Below are 9,754 nucleotides of genomic sequence, written 5' to 3'. Positions count from 1 at the left end.
TGATACTGTGAATAGGGGAAGTGGCATTATGTTGCGATGCCAGGAGAATCTGATACTCAAATGCGATGGAAGATTGGATGGTGGAGTCCTGGATTACTGTTCTTGAAGGGAAAATTGTGTTCTCTTCGTGTGGCTATGAGTGCCTATGTTCCGGTTTCTTTATCAGTGGACCCCTCACAGATGCCCAAGATGTGAACTTGGGATAAAGGAGTAGCAACAACAATTATGGTGGACAACAAAGTAGATTTTTTGTTTTAGTGTGGTTTGTGGAATAGACTCCCTAGCATATTATTGTAATAGTCATTGTATGTACTAGAAACTCCAAATGTTGAATGTAAGCCTTGTAAAGGCATTTGAAAGTTCGTGGTGATCTCAAAACCACTTTGTAATGGTTGGTGGTGAACCAAAAACCATCTATAGAGTCCTAGTGGCTACAGGATTTGCCCGGTGGTGGCATATTGAAGTTGGCGGATTTGCCCGGTGGTGGTAAATCGGACTTGCCCGGTGGTGGCATATTGAAGTTGGCGGATTTGCCCGGTGGTGGTAAATCGGACTTGCCCGGTGGTGGCAGATTGCCTTTGTGGCTGAATGGTTGGTGGTGAGCCAGAAACCATCTATATGGTCTGAGGCTGAAGTGCCTTTTGAAGCTAGCTTGCCTGTGTGGCGGAATTGCCTGTGTGGCTTAAAGTGCCTTTGTGGCTGTGTGTACACGAGAGCTTTGTGCTCGTAGGAGCAGGTGGACTGCAGAACACCTGGCTCGGACTCAGATGATTTTTTCTGAGTAGAAGGGGATTGGCGTTTTTCGCGCTGACAGCAGCGCCAGGAAGGCCAACTGGCGCGACTGTTAGGCCATTAATCGCGTCAATGGGCGTGGGTTTTACGTTCAGGATCATGCCAATTCACCTTCAAGTGGATATGGGGATCAGAGAAGTTGTGGATCTGTCCGAGGGCGGCAGATTGTGTTTTTGGAGGTTCTGTACATGATATTCGCCTGATGGTGGTGGATTTCACTATTATGACAAGTAGTCATTAAGGGGGGGAGTTGGAAATAATTAATTCCTACTTGTCTATGGTTGTAATTCTCCATTTGAGGAGTTTGTTCCTACATTATAGGGATTTAGTTTCTTCTAGTTTAGTGTGTGGTTGAGAGAATCTCTCAACCACACTACTATACGTCCAAGATAGCTTTCCTATCTTGAGACTATTAATTGTATAAATATATGTGTAATTTCCTCATTTAAGAGAATAGAACATATCATTGAGTGTGTGCTAATTTTATCTATTATTAACATCATACCAAATATTGTCTTCTTGTTCCTATATATCTACATATTCCTTAACCAAATTTGAGTCCAAATTTACTTGCCTCATGTTATCCATTGCCACCAAACTTTAGCTCCAAAACCATTATTCATCATTTATGGATATTTTGATCCTAAGATGCTAACAACTTCAGGGAAAATGGCCTTTTACCAACTAAGTAATGACCATCAATTAGATTTGTTGGATCCTCTCCAAAAAAAATTATTTCCATAGGGATCTAAGATTAGATATAATAGTCTTTGGAAGAGGCATAGCCACTATCTAATATACTGGAATGGCTTGCCAAACCAACTTAGTTAGAACTAATCATCTTGCCAAATTAAGAGTTTTGAATGTCTAGTTTTGAACCTTGTTTGACATATTTACTCATGAATCTTTCCAATAGGTTATTATTTTTGAAAATAAAACCAATGGAATCCCAAAGCATTTAAATAGTATTTAACGTCGTTGTATTGCCAAAAATTTTGTAGGGTTTATTTGAAAAGTGTCCTTACAGTTGAGGAAAAGTATACGAGTCTTCTCCCAATTTATTATAGTATTAAAAAACTCAGCCAAAAGGTTCAAAATCTGTTTAATTCCTCTAGCTTCTCGAAGAGTGGGTGGACATAACAGATAATTATCATCTACAAACTGTTCGTAAATTAGTGGAAAGTCTTTCCCAAATAAAGGAAGACCTTTAACATATCCTTGTGTTTGGAATTTATTTAACAATTTTCCGAAGCCTTCCATAACTAACGAAAAGAGAAAGGGAGATAAAGGATCACCCTGTCACAAATGTTGAGAGGATCGAGAGGTAGAATATACCGATTGATCAAAATTGAAAAGAATGAAGAGGAATTGATAGAATCAAAAGGCCTATCAAATTTGGAGCAAATAAAGTTGAATTAAAGAATCATGCGCTCTAGATAAGTCTAGTTTGATTAACATACCTAGACTTTTTATGGTCTTAACGGAGTTGATAATATCTTGGGCTATATAAATATCATCCATAATTTTCTTCCCCTCTAAAAATATGATTTGCTCTTATGATATGAGAGAGGAGAGCAGTGATTTCAGGTGCTTCATCACAATCGTAGAGATAAATTTGTCTATAATGTTGCATACATCTATGGCACGAAAACCATTTGAATCTTACAAACAACCTTATTTAGGAGTGTGGGTAATAAAAGTGGCATTCATCCCTCTCCATAGTGACTGTGACTGTGACTGTATATACTTTTCCTCCAGTTTAGATGTCTCTTGTTATACAAATTACCAACACGCCTGATAAAATTCTACCATGAATCCATCTAGACTAGGTGAATTGTTTTTAGGCATACCCATCACTACTAGTTCCATTTCTTGTAAATTAATAGGCATCATCAATGGTAAATTTTTCTCTTTTGTAATAAGATGAGGAATGTTATGCAAATTATGATTGATATATCCCTGATGATGAGACAAGGTTTCAGAGAAAATATCTTTGTTATAAGTGATCAAATCTTTCTTTATATCATTATAGACAATTTTTTAGCTACCGTTACCTCCCAAAATAGAGAAAATCTTATTCTTACGGCGATGCTGGATCATTGAATTATGGAAAATTTTTGTATTTCATTTTCCTTCTTTAAGACTCTAGACTTTTGCCTCCATAGGATGTCCTCCTATTGTTTCCTTTATTATAATTGATGTAGTGTTAAACCTTCCTCTACTATTAGATTTGGCGTTCTCCCATGCAATATCATTCTTTGCTGTAAATCTTTCATTTGTATACTAATCTATATTTATCGTGAAAAGTATTTATGAAATACTTTTTGTTCCAGGCCTTGATATGTTGTTTGAGTATATGTAATTTGAGTTGGAACTCATGCATCCAATTCGACCATTTTACCTTGATATCCTTCCACCAACCTCTTACATTTTCAAGTAAGTTTGGATCCTATAACTAGAAGAATTCAAACTGAAAAGGACAGTTCGTTGGGGTTTCCTTGAGATCCAATTCCAAGCGTAGTGGCCAATGGTCTTATCCTAGGCAAAGAAAAATAACATCTTCCATAAATATGCCTTCCTGTAGTATTTGTTATGATACAAAAAATCGATCCAGGTGACTAACAATCTGATACTTTCCTCGTATATTATTCCAGGTAAAGATATCATTTAAAGGAGGAATACATACTAGCTTGAGACTTTGAATAATGTAATCAAACATCCGTGAAATCTGTTCTAATTTCTCTATACCTCCTTCCTTATCCTCAAATGAATGTATTATACTGAAAGCAACTCCAACTATCCATAACAGTTGTTGTAAAGAATTTGGTTTCTCTATTAATACCAAACACGCATAGAATCCTATTAAATAAATTAGGTCTTTGGTACCAATTTACAAAAAAAAAATCAATTAAAATTCCTAAACTTTCCTTACAATCCTGATAAAGAATTCTAAGGGATTCCACAAAATAGTTATATCGTTGGATCTTCCTAGGGCGTCAATAGCCATGAATTTGCTATGTTTCCAACAAAATTATACAGCCTTTGTTAGTTTATCCCAAGTAAGTTTAGTTTCCTGCATGATGGCTTCTCCTTTTTAACCTATTCTTTTAAATACCTTTGTTTTCAGTTAAGATTCAGACCTCTAATGTTGCAAGATAGAATATTTGTTGTTAGTTTTTATTTTTAATGAGAACATAATTAGAGATTGTTGTGGCTTGTCCACATTTCACCAAATCCTTCCCTATTTATTGCAAAGATTTTTGTTTCGGTTTTCATCCTTTCCATTTTACATCTTTAAAAAAATCTTTAACTGTAATATCCCTACTTTTTTCATGAAATTCTTATAAGGAATGGATCCCATTTACTCCACTCAAAAATTTAGGCTATAGAGTTTTTCATTCAATGAGGGCCTTCACATATTTTTCTCTTTTTTATTTTGATATCTCTTTCATCCCAGTAATTTAGGAGATCCACTAGTGTTCCATCCTCTTTTGACAATGAGATAGTTTTGTTTGGCAATAGGAGCCCCTTCATCAATGGCTGGTAAATCAAAGACTATGATTCTATGGTCTTCATTTTCCTCAGCCTTCGGGGTCTTCCTTTTAGCTGTTTGTTTACCTTCTTGTGATTGCTTCATACCATGAGTTGATTCCCCCATGGGAACATCAATTCGCCCCTCTACCTTTATGTCTTCCTCAATATATGTTGGGACATCAAATAAATTGGATTCCTGTGCCCCTAGTGGATTTGTAGGATTCCCCATTCTAATGTTTCTTCTGCCCGATGCAACTTTTTTAAAGCCATCATTACCTAGAAAACCCGTGCTTTCTTGTTCTTTCTTCATAGTTGGAAACTCTCTCAAACAATGTGCATTTCCATGACAAAGGCAATAATGAGAAGGAGGAATATGCTCATAATCCATCGGTTGAGACTATATTTGTAGTTGATAATTCAGATTATTTGAATTTGGCAAGGGATGCGAAATATTTTGCTCACATCTTTCTACCTCTAAGAGTTTAACAAATCGACCCAAAACATTACCAATTCCCTATAGAATTTCCAAAATCCAAAAGTTGTCGGGAAAGGAATATAGCCTTACCCTGATAGGACCAAATTGAAACACTTATTTATCAGCATTAAAAAATTCCTCCCAATGATGAACGTATAAACTCACGTTGTTGTAAACATATCCTGCATAAAAAATTCTTTCTTTATATTCCATATTAGAGAATATGATTGTGTAAAAACCTTTGGGTTGTAATCTTAAATTGGTCTCTCCCTTCGATTTCCATTTCTATGAAATCCATCTTTCTAATTCCTCCTTTGTAGGAAATATGCCTATAAAATTGCAAACGAATGCATGGTACTTAATTTTCTTTAGATGGTCTTCTAAAAACTTGGGTGGAATTATGAAACAAGGATTATAGGGATCCTTTGGCATACATTTCCCATTCAAACTAGCCTGCAATTATGCCCCAAAGACAGGGGAAGATAAATATGAAGCTCCAATATTATAAGGGCTAAATGAAATTTGAATGTAACCTTCCACAAATTTTTTAAAGGAGTGGGCACTAATCCCCTATGTCGAGGCTCTCATAGTTAAAACCAATAGGAGTAAGCTATTCCTCTATAAGTCGCACCATGCATCGAAAAAAGAAAAAAAAAGAAAGAAAAGAAAACCTAATATCTTCCAAAACAATATCAGGAATTTAAACTCATGCCTAAAAAATATAGATTGATTATGGAATTCCTTTCTCTTTTCTATGTTAATGCTCCACATTTCTTATGAGTGCCTAACTGGTTAAATGATGGCTTCAAGGTCGAAACAATTAGATTATTTTATATACATACATTAACCAAACTTGATTTCAACATTGAGATAGAAATTATATCTATGTTATTAATGTTACGAGGAGCTTCCATTTCCTTCAATTTATTTTTCTTTAGATTAATGTGTTAGTATTTATTTTTATGGCAGAACATTTTTTATAGCAAATTGTAATGCACGGATTGAATCCAACACTAAGGTCTAGTTATCACAAGATCAATGATTGTCATCATTTAGGATTTGATCAGATGGTGGGAATACATGGGTTTCAGTTATATGTGAGAGCTTCCCTCCTACCCCGCCTCCAACTCATAATTGCATGCTCTTGCCTTCGAGTGAGCTCTAAAACTATTGGTCATGTTGTTTCTCAAGATTACTCACCATACCATTACGGTAAAACTCCAAGAATACCCTAAAGACATGTAAGGCTACTATGGTGGTAATGATTTCCTATGTTTTCAATTGAATACCCTTAACTTTGTGCAAGTGATTATACATTATTCCTCCTTTGACATTTCTTTTCTTTCCTTCCATTCCCATATTATGTGATAACTTAGGGTTTACAAGTTACTAATTTGGATTTATATTTATAGGTACTCCTTAGTAAGATCTTAGGGCTTCAATAGGGAAAATGTTGCTTTGAGTGGTTCTTTAGTGTTGATAAAGAAATCCTCGAAAATATTAAATTATTTTTCCTCAAGATAAACTGAGAATTTTTTCTTGGTATTTTATAAATTCCTTATTTGACGAAGATGGTTGATGAGCCCCAATTTTTGGTACAATTTGGGCTCATATTGGCCTACTTACCTCGTTCAACCATTCACATTTTACCACTTATGCATTCATTTCTTAGTATATTCGTGTTGTTTGTAGGAAGAAGGGCACGCATTATATCTATGTGACTAATACATGATGATTTCAGGTTCTTGGCATTAAAGTGAGCAAAAGACCACGCAAAAAGAGACAAGGAGACAGCAAAGGTGGCATTGCATGTTTATAGGGAGGTTTTCTACAGCTTTAAATGACTTCCCTCGTGCTTTTCACCTTAACTCTGAGCTCTAACACCTCTCCCCACCGAGCTCAAAGGCAGCCAACACGTTCTACATGATCAACAGTTTTACAGCAGTTTGACCATCGGTTGGACAGCCAAGCTCCACGAATGAAGGCAGCCAGCTTGATCCTCATTTTGTATAAATATGGAGGCCGTAGCCTTTGTTAGAAGCTTTTTGAACTTTTGGAATTACTATTGTAATCTCTGAGCACGAGTTACAGCTCGGTTTTTGTTATTTTGTAAGCGATTTTTGGCATGACATTAGACTTTTGATTATGAATAAAGGCAAGCAGATTTGGATCTAATTCTGAGTTTTTAAGGGAGCTATAGCTCACAGGTTAGGGCCCAACCTGAGAGAAATAGACCTCCTATGTTTTGTAGTGTTATTTGCCTTTCGTTCCAGCACTTTGTTTCTTTACTTTGACATGCAATTCGAATTTACAGTCTGCTAATTTAGTTTTCATGTGATTGAGTAGGATTATCTTATGGTCACTTTGATTTCAGCTGCTTAGATTCAATAGGAGGTTTGTAATACACAGGAGCTCCAAGAAAAGGTTGTTAGAGATCACTGCCATCTCTGTTTAGGGATTGGGGTGCAGTCCATATCAACCACCAAAAAAAGAAACGTAGTCTTTTACTTCCATGCAAGCTGCAACATAGTCATTTTCGTTGAAGATCCATCCATGCACTTTTGATATTGAACCATACTTCTACATTTTTCATTCCATGCACGGCTTCTTTTCTCGGTTTTACATTGCTGTTCATAGGTTTAATGGCACAGGTATCATAGGTTAATGAATTCTCGTTTTTGGTGCAAGACATAAGTCATTTGTTTCATTTACACTGCTCCATATCATTCCACTTCCTTCTTCTTCTTCTTGACCTCTCCTCAACTCACCTACTCGGCCTCTGTCCAGCTCGTTTACCCTCCAACTCATCCATTGCCACGTAGCTTCATCTTTTTGACCTTTCGTTGCTGCCATCCTTCTATCCACCAACCAACTCCATGCACTCTCTCTCCATCTTGTTCCTCTGCCCCTGAGCCATCACAAGTTCCATCTCCACCTCACCTATCCACCCAAACCATTCCATCCCTTCACCATCACCCAAAACTTCCACTTACAGCACATCCTGTAGAAGTTAGCAGACTTCCTGTAGAATTTCTTAGTTTCCTGTAGGATCCCCTGAAGACATCCTGTAGAAGCCTGCAAACTTGGTTGCCAAGCATCTGAATGTTGTAGACCTCTGTGCACTAATGCTAGGGACCCTCTGCGACCTCTCCTAGCCCCCCTGACCTTTCCCAAGCTTTCCTCCCTTTCGCTCCACCTCTGCACAACCAAACCCTAATAAGAAACAAAATCGTCATCACTCCAACCAATTAAGCAAAAATCCAAAAACATGTTTTTTTCAATCAAAGTAGTTTAAGTTCATGCATTTCACATCACTAGAAGTAATGGCATCCTTTTTAGACATTTGCACTTTCATCATTGCATCATAGAGGTTAAACTAGTCAGATTAGGGTTTACTAGGGTTTCCATGCTTTGGTTGGCTTTCAGTTCATTGTTGCAAAGTAGATCAATTTCCCTTGAGATAACCTTCGTCCATCATTTAGAAAGCTTCTTCTGAGAGCATATAGAAGTTGGCTTGAGCCCTAGTGGACTTGTGCGAGCTGACCAAGTGACAGCTGCGACAAGAGCTAGTACTTGGGCATACAACACCGTCGCTTCCAAGTTTGTACGAACTACCGGGTTGATAAAATTAGAGATAGGGAGCCCCAGGAGTTGCAGCATTATTGCTACAATACTGGAGCCCACCAATGGTCCTTATGTATAGGAATTCTAGAGCTTCTGCACGTTTTGAGTTAATTTTCCTCAAATAAATGCTCTTGTGTTAGAGCCAAGATGCATAGCAGTCAAAATAAACATAAATACACAACAATTAAATCATGCACAGGAGACAACAAATTAACGTGGTTCACCCAACCAATCTGGGCTACGTCCACCAAACATAGGCATCGACAATTCTTTATTATCAAACAAGAGATTACAAAATAATATTTTCGTCACAAACTCTCACAACTCTCAAACAATCCATATGGATACATGTTTTATAGCTAAGAGAATCTAATTGTCTCATAAATCCTCTCACATCAAATATAGGATGCATTAACTCCCTCCCAACAACCTGGAGCTAATCTAGCAACAAATTCCTATTATTGTCACACAGTGAGATTTTTGCCTATTTTAATGAAACATAAAATCTCAACAATCTCCACCTTGACAACAATTAGTGTGATGCCTTGTTTGTTTATTATTTTATCTTTTCTCCAAGCCAAGAGAAGCCAAACACCAACGTAGCTTCTTTAACAAAACTGGTTTCATGAACATGTGTGCACAATTCTCCTTTGTATGCACCTCTCCAAGAGAGACTCCCCTTTGAGTGATAACGTGTCTTACAAAATGGTACTTGATCGGTATATGCTTTGATTTACTATGATAGGCCAGATTCTTAGCCAAATGTATTGCACTTTGACTCTCACAAAATAACTTGATGTTGTCGTGCAGCCTACCAAACTCACCAAACAAACCTTTCAACCAAATCGCTTCTTTGCAAGCATGAGAAGCAACAATGTATTCTACTTCAGTAGTGGATAAAGCAACAATGTTCTGTAGCTTTGACATCCAGCTGATAGTTTCACCTGCAAGAGTAAAGGCATACCCTGATGTTGACCTTCTCTTATCCAAATCACCTGCAAAATCGGAATCAACATATCTGCAAAAATATTCACAACTCTTATTGTAAGTGATACAATAACTACTTGTGCCTCTCAAATATCGAAGCACCCATTTCACTGCTGACCAGTGTTCTTTACCCGGATTTTCCATATACCTGTTGACAACCCCAACTGCATGTGAAATATCTAGTTGCGTACACACCATCGCATACATTAAACACCCTACTACATTAGCATATGGAATTCGAGAGATAAATTCCTTTTCTTCATCTAAATTAGGACATAAACTCGAAGAAAGCTTGAAATTGGAAGCGAAAGGGACTGACACAGGCTTCACATTATTCATACC

This window comes from Pinus tabuliformis, chromosome 3_2 (genome assembly GCF_031772625.1).
Source record: "Pinus tabuliformis cultivar Carrire ecotype Pingquan chromosome 3_2, CPIR1, whole genome shotgun sequence".
NCBI lineage: Eukaryota > Viridiplantae > Streptophyta > Pinopsida > Pinales > Pinaceae > Pinus > Pinus tabuliformis.
The sequence above is the reverse complement of the archived record's forward strand: the minus strand, read 5'-3'. Positions refer to the sequence as shown.